Genomic DNA, 15,402 nt, shown 5'->3' with positions numbered 1-15,402 from the left:
ATGAGAGATAATCAGCCTAGCAGTACACTACACCTATGAAATATGTGCACTACAGATTTTGTATACCAATGTATTAATTGCCAAGTATTCTCATGTTCGAACCCTTAAATACTGGAGTGAACTCTACCAAATATATTGAAGATGGCAGAAAGAATGTGATGCGACTTGCACCAGGAAAAATATCTACCATTATCCCATACCATTTTTTATTTTTATCAAACCTATAAATAAATGTATTCTTGTAGCAGTAATTTTTAAATCATTTTATTACGAACTTTTATTAGAAAACTATATAGAAATATTGGGAGATATCCCTTGAACACCGAAAGATTATTTCCCACTCATTTCGACAGAAGCACCATATAGTAACTTTCTTTAATTATCAAGGATTATGCCCTTTGTTGCACAAATGTCTATATTAACTAACCTTTTATCAATCAAAAAGCACTGGAGAACATCAGTTCAATAGTTGCGGAAGTACCATGAAAAACCATCAAAGCAATGTTCGGAAGGAGAGAGATGAGACTCATAAAAAGTTTATGCTTTAATCATATTTGTAGCTCCATAAGCCCACCTCAACCCCCATAGTTTTACATTTAAATACGTCTAAATCAACACCAAGACAAGTTCCAATCCTCAATAGTACTCAATTTGTTGGAATAGAACTCTGTTTCCTTTTGAGCAACCATATACCAATGCAGTCCTCGAACACCAGGATATTTTACATAAAAGTTTCAGATACCAACGTCATGCTTTTGGAAGTCATAAATCTCAATTTTTTTCGAAGTGCAAACATATCTGGATTGATAATTTCCTTTACTTAAATTATATACTGAAGCAGATTGCAAGTTGACAAATACTAAATTCTTTGTACCACTTAAACAAAGGGGTGACTTTTAGGAACAATTAAATTTAACAAATTGTCCATTGGTATACAGTTTGGATACACAGAGCTGAAATAATTAATAACAAAACACCATTTAAGTTTTATACATTTTAACAAGAAAATGCATACTTTATGATGCATATAGAATATATACATTTCCATAGATAAAAAATACTTTAGTAAATCATAACAGGTGCTTTGGTGTAAACAACAAGAGCAAACAACTTAAAATACATCAATGAGGCAGCAACCTAACTACAAAATACATCAATTAAAACTGCAACCAAACTACATAAAACATTAATGAGACAGCAATCGAATATATAATACATTAACGAAACAGGAACCCAACTATAAAATACATCAATAAGACTGCAATTCAATTATAAAATACATCAACGAGGCAATTTCCACTATACAATACATCAATAAGGCAGCAACCCAACTATAAAATACACCAATGAGTCAGCTAGCTAACTACAAAATACAGCATTAAGATAGTAGTCCAACTACAATATAAAACAACAAGACAGCAACCTATTACAAAATATAACCAAATGACATCTAGAAGGCAACATAATTTAGTCTTATATAACAGTGTATAAACACTGGACACTTTAAATTTGCAAAACACTCATTTGCAAATCCGCCGCCACCATTTCTTAACAATATGGGGTCATGTAAATAACCGAAATGTGCAGAATAACATGGGATTCATTAAATACCAAGTGTTAAAGCTCTGGACTTTAAAGTTTATATGCAATTTGAATTTAAAAAAAGGATTTTTTTTTGTCCCATGGGATTTAAGTTATAAATATACAAATATGTGTATGTTACAATGAATTCTGTTTGGTAGTAAACTGTTATAAGTTTATAATATAATATAATAGTTAATGTAGTATTAGAAATGCTAGCCACTAAACTATAACTATAAAGGTTTGAAGGATTCTATTTGAAGTCAATCAAATAAAATCCTTTAACTGAAATAAAATAATGAAATGTTTAAATAAAAGAAAAAAGTATTGTTTTGAAATCTTTGTCTTGTTTATTTCATTATGAAAACTAGAATTGAAAAAAATATTTCATATTCTAGACTGAATAAATTGACAAAGCACAGTTTACTCCTTTCACGAGGTATTGTTTTCTTTGTTATTGTTTCATTGCAATACATGAATATGCAACCGATTTGAATTCTATACCATTTGTGGTGTTCATAATATTATGTTCATATTACAAATTTAATCAAATAAAAACTTTTCATGTTAAGTTTTAGTTTTCTTAAGTTTAAGTTATCTTGTTTCAGCTTGCTGTGTACAATTATTTAATCCACTATATAAGAGTCAAGTAAATAAATTATTCCATCCACTAGAACTATTCTTACAATTCTTAGAGAAAACATTTTTGCAATTTGTTCTTCAAAGATCTTCCTCTGTACATCTTTATTGGATGGAGGGGTGTAAATGAGTGGACAAAGCAAGTGTTCATTTGGACAACAAAATACTCATTTTTTTCTTCATTTGTCCCTTCTTTCAATTAATACTAATGTTGTTGCATTTACACAATTATGTTCTTGTGCATCTATGATAGGACTCAATTTTGTTTATACATGTAGTCATTATGTTGAAATTTCCTATTTCTTTTGTAGGAAAACACACATTCCATTTTATATAAAAAAAAAGCACACATTGCAGAAAAATATCAACTTTAAGTTTCCTCTTCAGTATTGACCTGTTGATGATCATGAAAACTAAGATGTCTGACCTATAAATACACAAAACTCAAAAATTTTTATAAATGGAGAGAAATACAGCAATAAAAATTGCTATTTTATCATGTTTATGAACATTTTGATAAACTTTCATTTGAATATCAATTGTGAGTACTCTTATCTCAGTGCTTTGTGTCTATGGTTTTTATATTAGTTGTTTTTGTGCCTTGTTGCAATCTTTTGAGTTGAACCAATTGCAACACATGTTTACAGTTTGTTCAAATGTTGTGCTGTTATTATAAAACCACTGTCCCTGGTTAGGGTTGGGTTGAGTGCTCACAACATGTTTTTTTTTAATAGTTGTTATTGGCTTTGAACTAGATGTAAGTAACTGTGAGTACTAACAGATCTGTACTTTGCGTCTGTTTTGTTATAGGGAAAGAACAAATTTCCAGCCACTTCCGGTCTGGTTTTTTTGGTAGCTGTTTTTCTGCTTTGTTGCATTCTGATGAGTTAAAAAAATTGAGAGTGGAAACGGGAATGTAGCAAAGAGACATCAACCTGTCCAAAGAGCAGAAAACAGCCCTTTTCAACTGATTTTTATATTGAACTGACACTTACACCACTGTTCTTGGTTAGGGGAGGGTTTGGCGCCAGCAAACATGTTAAAACATGCCACATTTTGCAAGTGTCTGTCCCAAGTCAGGGGCCTGTAATTCAGTGGTTGTAATTTGTTGCTATATTCATATTTGGTTTTCGTTTATTGTTTTGTGCAAAAATCAGGCACTTATCTTTCGCCTTTGAATTGTTTTACATTTGTTATTTCATAGCCCTTTTATAGCTTTCTATGCGGTATAGTTTTTGTTCATTGTCAAAGGCTGTACAGTGGACTATATTTGTTAACTTCTATGTCATTTGGTTTCTAGTGGAGAAAAGTCTCATTGGCAATCATACCACATCTTATTAATATATCAACCCGGCAATATTCTGATAGTCCAAAATCAGGAGCCTGTACATAGTTCAGTGATTGATGTTGGTTCATGTCTGTCATATTTGTTTTTCATAAATTGTTTTGTTATAAATTAGCCCGCTATATTTGAAGTTTTAGTTGTTTCAAATTTTGTATGTGGTGCCTTTTATAGATGACTATAGCATGTATAGGGTATGGGTTTTCTCATTATTTAAAGGTCACCATTGGCCCCTAATTGCATTGCTTACATCCACTTAATTAAACTATGGTGTATAGTTTTCTCATTTATCTTACCACATCTTCTTTTCATAATAATCATTATTCAAGGGCAATAACGTTTATAGAAGTGGACTTACCATTTAGGCTTTGTTGACTTCTGTAAATCTTGTTTTGTTGATAATTTTTTTTGTTTATAGTTTCCCTTTATCTTCTATAGTTCTTGCCCTACACATTAAAGGGTAAAAAGTATCATTTAATGACAATAACTACTATGAGTAGGCAACTGACAATTTTGGCCCATTTGTATATCTTTACTTGCTCATCATTTTTGCTGTTTAATATAATTGCTGTTCTATGAAAATGAGGTCACAGTAATATTAACCTTGGCAGACAGACATCTCCTTATTTTTATATGACACCTTGCAGTCATTCCATACACCAAAAAGTCGACCTATGCTTATAATATCTGATAAAATGACAAAACCAAGAAAACTAAGCATTGACCAAAGAACCATGAAATGCGGTCATAGTTATATGAATCTGCCAGACAGACATGCACACTTTACAATCATTATATACACCAAATATAATTAACCAATTGCTTAAAGTATATGATAAACTGACAAAACCATGAAAACTTATCATTGACCAATGAACCATGAAAATGAGGTCAACGTCATATAAAACATGCCAGACCCGGCCGGGGTTCGAATCAACGACCTTCTGCACTCGAGGCGAACACGCTACCACGAGAACACCAAGGCGGTATATAAGGAGTAGACCCAGGATTTAAAGTTTCTAAGTTTTTGCAAAAACTGGATCTAAACCATCATTGAAAAGCAATAACTTTTTTAATAAGATTTAAAAGTTTCTCTTTTAATATTATAGTTTTCAAGATAAAAAGGCAAATACATGAAATATGAAGAAAACAAAATTGGTAAAAATCTTTATTTACAACAACTCCTATGAGTCAGCTGCCAGTTTTGGTGCAAATGAACAGTAGATAGATTTCAACATTCTGAACATTTCTGCCCTTGTCAGATATTGTCTATCTATTTTGGCCTTTTATAGCTTACTATGCAGTATTGATTTTTTAGCCCATTGTTGAAGTCTGTACGGTGACCTATAGTTGTTTACTTCTACGTTTTTTGGTCTCTGTTGAAGAGCTTTCACATTGGCAATGATACCACATTTGTATATGAATATGTTTTAGTCATTCAGTCATGTAGGTGTAAGGGGACAACCATTTGATTTTCTGGTGGGATAAAAGGGGGGAGGATTTTGTTAATGCATCACATGGCCTGGTATGAGTTGAACAAAATAACCTTGCATAAGATAGGATGGACAGATGTACAATAGTAAAAAATATTTTTCGGGGGAAAAAAAACATGCATAGCCACTATACGTCTCTGCAAGGATTTGTCTTACTATATACTAATCCTTGGTCTCTCGTAGCAAGTTGAAAATTAATAGCCAATTCACAAAAAATCCTTCGACACTTCCACCCCACCCCACCCCATCCCCTTTCACTGCATCCAAATATCAAATGGAATGGTCGTCATCTTAGACTTAGTACGACCATATTTGCCAAAAGATGTACCTTATTCTTATTTGTTTGGGGGAGAGGGGTTTAACCGAACCCCTATTCAATCTAAATCAGTGAACTGAATTATTAAAATTGAGAATGGAAATGGGGAAGTCTGTTTGCAAGTAGTCCGGGGTAATGAGTCTACATATGTAATCATGAAAATTGATAGTCAACAGTATACCTTTTTTAGAATATCAGCTTACTGCAAATGGATTACTGTTGATAGGGGAATGAAATATTTATCAGATCAGATAAGATTTTCCCAGCAACGGAGAACCCCTTTCTTTGAGAAAATATAAATAGTGTCGGTGGTCTCACAAATTAATATAATAGATAAAAGAAGATGTGGTATGAGTGCCAATGAGACAACTCTCCATCCAAGTCAAAATTTATAAAAGTATTAATATAAATCTGAATTACAGGTACATCGATTAGCAGAGTTGGGTCAATTATCAAACTTGCATATTAATTTCGCAGTTATTTACGGTTAATTTGTAGCTGTATATATCACAAGGGTTTTAAGGCAGACCTGTGCTCAAGAATTAAGGTATACATTTGTGTATTTTACTGCTACAAGATATTTGATTTGTTAACCACGGCACCAGTTGCAGGGCAGAGTACCATACTTACAAGCCAGGCAAATATATGACTGCGAACCTGACAGTACTGGAACTTAATATTACCTGTATATCAAGTCCCAGCACCGTTAGCACACCGGTGCGTGTCAGTCTTATAATATAAAACTGGTTCATATCGTTTGAATTCATCGTTTTTTTTCGGATATTTTTTTTTACTGCGAGCGTTTAGCATTGATAGTAACAAAAATCCGATAAAACACGTTGAATGCAAACAATATGAACCTACGAAGTCTTATAAATATATAATAGGACTACGGTGTGTGTAAGTTGATAAAAAAGAGGGTCGTAAAAGGGTGTATGTGTGCACGGACGAAAGGGAAATAAAATGGCCACTTCAAAATGAACGGAAAACAATATTTAAAAACAGCTTTTACGTTAATTTTTACCATCTTGCCCGAAACACGGTGAATAATGAGCCTCAAACACAAAAACATGTGGAATAAAAATGGCCAACACGTTATACGAAAATAACCCTTTACCTACCTCAATAAAGTTTAATGTTAAGTCAAATTAAAAAATATTAGCGAGTCAATATAGATTTAAATTTGTTCAGATTGTCGGTAACTTGAATAATGCAAACCCTTACCGTCTTCGATCGATAGTGAGCGTAAAATAACGACTGTATTATTCGGGTTAGCACACTTCGCCAATGTAACAAGCTCTATCTATACTTAAGACTAAAGCGATAGGACCGTTGTCAACATGGTCAAATCCGACCTGCCACTTTGCAACCTGACCTGTAAAAATATAATTTGATTAAAAAACAATGCCAGTCAAAAGTGCTTTATCAGACTGGGAAGTTTTAAAATGTGACCTTGTGACCCTACTTGAGCCCCACCATTCATCTGTGTGTGTGTGTGTGTGTGTGTGTGTGTGTGTGTGTCGGTATGGCTAAAAAAGGGGGGCATTGGTTTTTTTCTTTGGACAAAGAACTTGTTTCCATCTTTATCGAAAAAAATAATTTATTTTTATAAGACCAATCAAAAACTTTTTTCAAAACTTAATGTCGTATTTTATTGTTTTCCCACTAATTTTCAATAAAAGCTAAATGTTTGTTTAACTTCCCTTCTGATTTTTTTTTCTCAAGAAATTATAGAATCAGTAAATGTATATATCTTATGAATGTCTGGGTGAGATCCAATTCAAGAATTTGTTTAGAAATCCTTGATGAGACCCTTTATAAAAGTTGCATACCATTATGACTAATTATACATAAATTTTTACATTGGTCACAGCAATACATTTAGAAATTCTAGTATACATCATCAAACAATCCATGTGTATTTATCTGTGACATTAACATAACTAAAACATTATATTATTTCCCAGTATTTATGTAAATCATTTTGATTTACAATTATATAGATCTAGAACTAATGCATTTATCTATTAGTCCCAAAATAGCTAATATTTAGATAAATATAATTGTCTCTTAATCTTTGGAATAATCTGATTTTAAATTAAATTCTTTTACTTCATAATTATGTCAAAGTAGATTCTTTAAAGTTATAAACTTTCAAATTAAAATGAATATTCCATTTTGATCTAAGGAAAAACTTTTTAAACAGTAATGACATGGTCAGTTAACTGATTTGTTGCATGGCTGATTACAGGTAAAGCAGTAATTTTCCATAAAGACAGTGCGTGTACCCTGGGGTGTGTATAATTTATTAGAAATACCTTAATTTTCTAGGGAACATCCTGTCTGTGTAATACAGATTGCAACTGATGACATTACACAGAGTTTCTTCTGTTAAATGAAGTTAAGTTTCTATATCAATTAACTATTGCAACACTACAAATTTTCTCGAAAAAAACTAATTATTAAATAAAATGAAATAAAGTTATATATATAAAAAAAAAAGAAAAAAAAAAGTAGCAAATAAACTTCTGTAACTTCGCATTGAGTAAACTTACTATACAAATCCTAGAGTAAACGTATAGATGTGTTTAAAAAGGCTAATTCCCAGTGGATTTATTTCACACTAGGACCTGAGATAACTATAACTAAGTCCATTGAAAAAAGTCTTCCAGTCTGTATACCTATAAAGTACAAAATTATGAACAGCTTCAAATATATGCCTATAAATTAAAGATGTACCATTTGTATCACGTATTGTTGAACATGTAATCAATTGTAAACCCAGAAAGAAGATTCAAAACCGCAGTTTGTTTTAAGATATCTTTTTCCAATCCGAAAATAGAAAATGAATACTGATTAAATGAAAAAATTCCAGTGAGAAAAAATTTTCTTTTCTCATGTTTCTACAGAATTAAGTATGTGAGTGTATAGGAATAAATTGTTCATTTACTCCTCCTCCCCTCCTTATAAAATAACAAAAAGTAACAATAAAAAGTCACGATTCAGTTTTGGGATATTTTATTTCTATGGATAGCAAAAGACTTATTTTTAAAAACGTTTCAGTATTTTTCTTAAACATTCTTAAAAGGAAACGGATTTGTAAAAACAAAATTTATTCATGAATATTAATATTGAACAATGATGGTTAGTAATTTACTGGCTTCATGGTGTCAAAAATTTCTTCTTTTTTATAAGTAATTGATGAAAAAAAAATCAGTTCCTAAACTAAAATACATTTATCTAAAAAAGATAAATACGTCAAGAGTTTTCTCTCATATATTTAAACAATTGTAAAATAATGTATTTAAACCTTTGAACTGCGACTTTCTGTCCGTTTACCTTGGTAAACGGACAGAAAGTCACAGGACAAAAAGTCACAAATTTGATAGGACAAAAAGTCACAGGACAAAAAGTCACAAATAATTTGTTGACAATTGTTTGAATATAGAAGGGAAAGCTCTTGAAATGTTTTCTTTTTATTACATATATTCATTTTACAGTTTAGGAAGTTGTTCATTAGCCTTGATAAATGAACATTTATTAAACTTTAATCATGCATAGGATATATTTCTTGGCACAATGAAGCCGTTTAAGTACCAAGCCACTTTGACGTTTTGTATTCTAATTCAAAGAAAAATAATCTCAAAACTGAATTGTGACTTTTTGTCCTGTGACTTTTTGTCCGTGACTTTTTGTCTGTCCTGTGACAATCTGTCCTACATTCGTTTACCAATACGTATTCCTTGTTAAGTGTTTTCATTTCCATTGCTCATTATATATTCGAATACTTATAATGTGATAATTACTAGTCACAATATTTCCGGATGCTTTATTTCAATTTTCATATAAAACAATCATATTACCCGTAGAAAACAGAGTTAAGTATAACTTTAGGAATTTAGTACTTAAAATTTTTAACAACAAAATTCTACACTTTCATTTACCTGGATCTTTTTTTTTCTCCGCTCCGAAGCCGCCATCCTATATCAAACATAGCCAACACCTCGCACATGCAAGTCGTATTCACGATGTTGAGGGATTGGCAATATACAATCAAAGTTAAGTAAGTAATGGACAGTGAATGGATGTTGAATGCCTGTAGATCTGAATTTGTAAATTGGTAAATTGAAATTTAACCTGTTTAGAACGTGTATCGTTGAATTGTCTAATAAACTTACACACATAATCTGGGCTCTTCTTTAGGTTCAGAAAACCATCAACATTTTGAAGATTACTTTCCGGCGCATACCTGAGTGAGGTTGCTTTAAAGTGAATTACACTTTTTTTTTCATTTATAAACTTTACAATTTTTTATTTAACTTTTATATTTACTTTCTTTATATATATTTTTTTTTTCATATTAAAAAGTTAAGAAATCCAATAGTAGTATTAATTTATCGTAGGACATGTAGAAAATTCCGTTCGTTCGGAACAAATATTAACTAAAGTAGTTTTATGCATATCAGCCGTGACTTTTAATCGTTAGGTAGGAGTATCGGTTGTTTGGTATTCATGAAACTGGGTCTGCATGAAAAAAGACTTATCATATAATATCAGAAACCTATGTTAACTGTTAGATGATAAGAAAATATATCTATAGGCCTAGTTGCAAATCTTTACAAATTATTTTTTTTTTTTTTTTATTAGACTGCCTGGGTGCTTCATATGTGTTTTAAGTGTTAGCGTTTTGTATGCTATAGTTGTGTTTTATAGACTGTTGTTCGTCATTTGGTCGTTTTTAAGTTTATGCCATGGCGTTGTCAGTTTGTCTTCGACGTATAAGTTTGATATATTCTGCATCTCTTGTGCTGTATTATAAAATTTATTTACACGAATGCTGCATCTTTACACATTCATCAATACACCAAATTTAAATAAAGCTTTCTTATAAAAATAAGGAGATGTGGTGACTATGATTGGTAATGAAACAACTATCCACCAGAATTCAAAAACCTGATATAATTAAATGTGACTTACTTTAGTCAGAGAGATCTTGAATATGTATTCAATCAGATACGAGGTGGGAAGGGGGTAGAGGCGGATTTAGGGGAGGGGGCAGGAGTCCCGCCCCCCTTTTGTGGGAAAAATTTGGTTGATTATTTAGGGAATCACTGGAGCGGGCCCCTTCTTATGGCAGTCAGTGCCCCCCTTATGAAAATTTCTGGATCTGCCACTGGTGGGAACTTCATAAAAAAATAAGGTTTTTTTGGTGATAAATAATGTATTTACAGTGACAGAGACAAAAATACGATAAAATTAACCGCCGAAAGCTTAACTCCACATAAGAGGGTGTGGATGGGGGTTTACAGAATAGAGAATAACGGGCAAAAATATAAAGAATAGAGAAAAATGGACCCCCAAAAAAATAAAGAATAGAGAATAATGAGATGCTAAAATATAAAAAATAGAGAATAATGAGCAAAAAGTGTAAGTATGTAGAAATATAGCCTAAAAAAGTTAAAGAATACAGAAAAGAAGCAATTTTCCTAAGAGTTACACAACATTTTTGTAAATATCCGCCAAAGGAAGTTTTCAAAGACACATTAGTTTTAGATCCAAGACGGAAAAGGACTGGATTATCCGCAAATTTGATAGAATTTATATTTTCAATCTACAACTAAGGAAGTAATTTAATCAAAAGAGGCAAAGTCACGTGGTACAAAACATATGGCTTTTGCCATATGTGGTATTTCACGCTGCCGCGATATGAACAAAGTCTGAGACAAAGTGCATGTTTTAGTAGTCAGCCGAAAACCACTAAGCTTTTTGCATCCATATGTTTTTAATCGGGATACTGACTGCATAGTAAAATATTAATGTACTTGTAATTTTAAAGTGTATTTAATCTCCTCGAGGGCTGTCGACGGCTCATTTTGGTCTAAAACGTAAACATAAATGATAAGATAAGTTTCCTTCCCCTGCATTCCTCGATCGCACTTGTAAACAGCACAGTGGTATACTGTAAGTTACAACACTTGACGTCAGTACTTAAAATTGGAAAAACTATTAAATAAGAAGGCACAGAAAATTAAAATACTGATATGTACACACACTGTTATTAACCACAGACATGATCTTTTTCTCAATTTGCCTAAATCGTTATTTCCGCAATACAACGAAGGTGATGAAAACCCACCAGATTGAAATAGTTTCCCAAATGAGTAACTATCCCTCACTTTTCTAGAGCAAAGTTTTTTTTTAATACACATTTGATTTGAAATGGCACATATTCATAAAAAATCAACAAATTATCCAAAAGATAAATAAATAGTCTTAGGACACCATGAGTCAATTTCACAAAAATACTTACGACTAAGATTGATCGTAAGTATACTGAATTGTTCATGACTTACGATCTATCTAATTTCTAAGTTTTTAATATTTTTTGATATTAATGGTATATAGGTTAAATAAATTTATTCATATATTTTTAACTGACTGATTAGAATTATTGAGGAATTTGAACCATTCCTAATTGACAAAAATAAAATTTATATATATCAGGGTGATATAAATGAGAAAAACTCAAGAAATTGTTATCAATAAAGATAAAAACATGCAGTTAAAATGGTCTTCAGTTGTTTTATATTAAATACTTTATACCTGTATTCTACAGTGCAAATCAAAGCAAAATAATTTAAATTATCTGATAGTAGCAATACAAAATAAATTTTCAGCAAAAGTTCTACAAACTTTACTATACTCTATTCAAAAATAAACATTATACATCAAGATAACAAAATAAAATTTAAAATCAGGGCGAATGGACCCAGGGCAAACAGATATTAGGGCTAACATGTAATTACAGGCGAATGTGAATCAGGGCGAACGGACCCGGATTAAAACTCCAAACTGATACAAAAATTTAACAATACTTTTAGATATTTGGATGATATATTGGCTCTCAATAATGACGACTTCAGTATGTATACTAAAGAAATTTATCCTGTTGAACTTACTTTAAATAAAGCTAATACTAACAATGACCACTGTCCTTTCCTCGATCTTGATATCTATATCATTAACGGGAAGCTTAAAACAAACATTTATGATAAAAGAGATGATTTTTCATTTCCTATCGTTAATTATCCATTTTTAGATGGTGACGTTCCATTGTCACCATCTTATGGTGTTTATATATCTCAACTTGTACGATTCGCTCGTGTATGTAACAACGTACTAGATTTTAGCGAGAGAAATTTATGTATTACACCAGGGTTTTCGATATCATAAACTAGTCAAAACATTTTATCATCGGTATAAGGACATCTTTCGTAAATATAACTCAACATGCAGATATCTTATACGTTCGGGTATTTCACATCCAATCTTTTACAAAGCACAAAAATGTCAGTATTCACCTCAAAAGCTAACAAAACTTTTAAACAGACTTATTAAGAAGGGATATAGTTACGATACTGTTGTCAGGCCATTAAAGATTGCATATTTTGGCTTTAACATTGATTCACTTATAGGGTCTTTGCATTGGAATTAAACATATTTATTCTAAAACCAGTTGTTGGCATGACACAGGTTATGTTCCTCTCATATATTTTATGATGGTATAATACTAAACCCCTAACAGGAGGGATTGTGCCTGATATTCATATGATGAAGACATAATCTTTCAATCAGTTTAACTGAGGTCTGGAGCTGGCATGTCAGTAACTGCTAGTAGTCTGTTGTTATTTATGTATTATTGTCATTTTGTTTATTTTCTTTTGTTTCCTATTCTGACATCGGACTCGGACTTCTCTTAAACTGAGTGTTACTGTGCGTACTGTTGTACGTTTGGTTTTTTTTTTACATTGGCTAGAGGTATTGGGGGAGGGTTGAGATCTCAAAAAACATGTTTAACCCCGCCGCATTTTTGCGCCTGTCCCAAGTCAGGAGCCTCTGGCCTTTGTTAGTCTTGTATCATTTTTAATTTTAGTTTCTTGTGTATAATTTGGAGTTAAGAATGACGTCCATTATCACTGAACTAGTATATATATTTGTTTAGGGGCCAGCTGAAGGACGTCTCCGGGGGCGGGAGTTTCTCGCTGCATTGAAGACCCATTGGTGGCCTTCGGCTGTTGTCTGCTCTATGGTCGGGTTGTTGTCTCTTTGACACATTCCCCATTTCCATTCTCAATTTTATCCAGTAGGGTAACTCCTATAAGTCAAAAGGTCATGTTTATAAATTTCGTCAGGTCACTAGTACCTCACTAACCAAAATGAAATAACATGTAACAGACAATTTACATCTTTAATTTCAACATAATTTTGGTTTTGGTTATGAATATCTTTCTTCTTCATTTTTGGATAAATACTCATAATCCAACAAATTTCCAGTTTGACCATCTTCAGTAGGCCTATCCCCACCAGAGACCAAATGATGCACAAGTTAGGTATAGGTAATGGTATGTCTGTCAACAATGAGCAAAAGCCATACCATCTAGCAAGCTATAAAAGGCCTTCAAATGACAAATGTAAAATAAATCAAACAAGAAATTTTAACGGTCTGACATTTATAATTTGGGCAACTGTTTAGAATTTAAAAAAAGCCTTAATACTGTAAATTTTTGTGTGCATTTACTATTGCTAATTTTGAATAATGGACAAAAATGCGAGATTGATTATTGTGATTTCTGGAAAATCTGCATACATATATATATACCAGATATAAGAATGCAATACAGCTCGCAGTCCCATTATTTGCATTAATAAAAACCTCGCAATAATTTCTGAATTTACAGTATTGTAAGATTCTCAAAGTGTACACATGGAGCTGTAAAACTGTTACATTAATCATGCTAATTAAACATGTTAAAGATTGACATACAATTTGGAGTAGCCCTATGGCATTGTATAGTGTAATGAATTCAGGGGATAATGGTACTACCTCTTTGATTTTAAAGTTGTCGGAATCAATCTTTAATATTAATTTGCATATACAAACGCATACACTCATGCAATAGACATATGATCTTCAAAAATAAGTGTTATCCATGCTATATATTTGACAAGATCTTAATCAAGTATTAATTTTGGTTTGTTTAAATATTTCGAAGGTTAGTATGACGTCCACCATGGGTTCATCTGAGTTAACAATACATCAGTACTTTGATTAAAGTTGGAAAAAAAATTTTGTACCAACAAAAAAAACTTGCCCCAACAAAAGACGAAGGATCCATGCCTTAAGACATAAACAAGGTTAATCTAGAATTATGTGTTTATCATTTTATTATGTTTAGGTTGCCAGCAAGATGAAAAGAACAATGCAGTTCAAAAGTCAAAATGTGGATACGGTGAGGTACAAGGTCCTACTAGTGCAAATTTTCATATCTTGCATGAATGCATTTGAAGTTTATATATCATGGAGGCAGAGACAGAAAAGAAACAATTCAATTTTCCTGCTTCTGAAGGATAAGTGAAACTCATCTTGTTCGGTAAGTTTTATGTCCGGTTTTGACAGTTTTTGTGCATTCATCTGTCCAGACCTTTGTCTGAATTGTATCCGTTTAAAGTGTTCGGTTACAGTTCACCATGAACTTCAGTTAGTAACTTGTGGTTTTACATGTATATACTTGAAATTTAGTACTTATGTTCAATTGATGTATTTTTTATACATTATACACCACATAACTGTTTTTACCCTGATTTCATGGATCACTGAACATAGAAATGTCATAATGTGAAATTATAGTACATTCTTATGTAAAAGTTTTAGGTTAAGGTACATACACGGTAGGTATAGTGTCCGGCTAGGATCACGGTTTTCTGAGTGAATCTGTCCATTTTTTTCGAGTGTAGATCGGGCTTTTTCGAGTGATAAAACATGCGATCAGGTCAATTAACTACTAATTCGTAATTATAAAAGTTTTTTACGTGACTACCCATCTTATTTTGAATATTATACATGTTTTGAGTAACAAAGAAGCACAATTTACTTGTATTTAACTATTAAATTCAGTGTTTTTTATTGTCCGGGCTTTTTCGAGAGGAACTGTGAAACCGTCCGGGTTTTTAAACAAATGGTCCGGGTTTTT

This window comes from Mytilus californianus, unplaced genomic scaffold (assembly GCF_021869535.1).
Source record: "Mytilus californianus isolate M0D057914Y unplaced genomic scaffold, xbMytCali1.0.p SCAF_9, whole genome shotgun sequence".
NCBI lineage: Eukaryota > Metazoa > Mollusca > Bivalvia > Mytilida > Mytilidae > Mytilus > Mytilus californianus.
The sequence above is the reverse complement of the archived record's forward strand: the minus strand, read 5'-3'. Positions refer to the sequence as shown.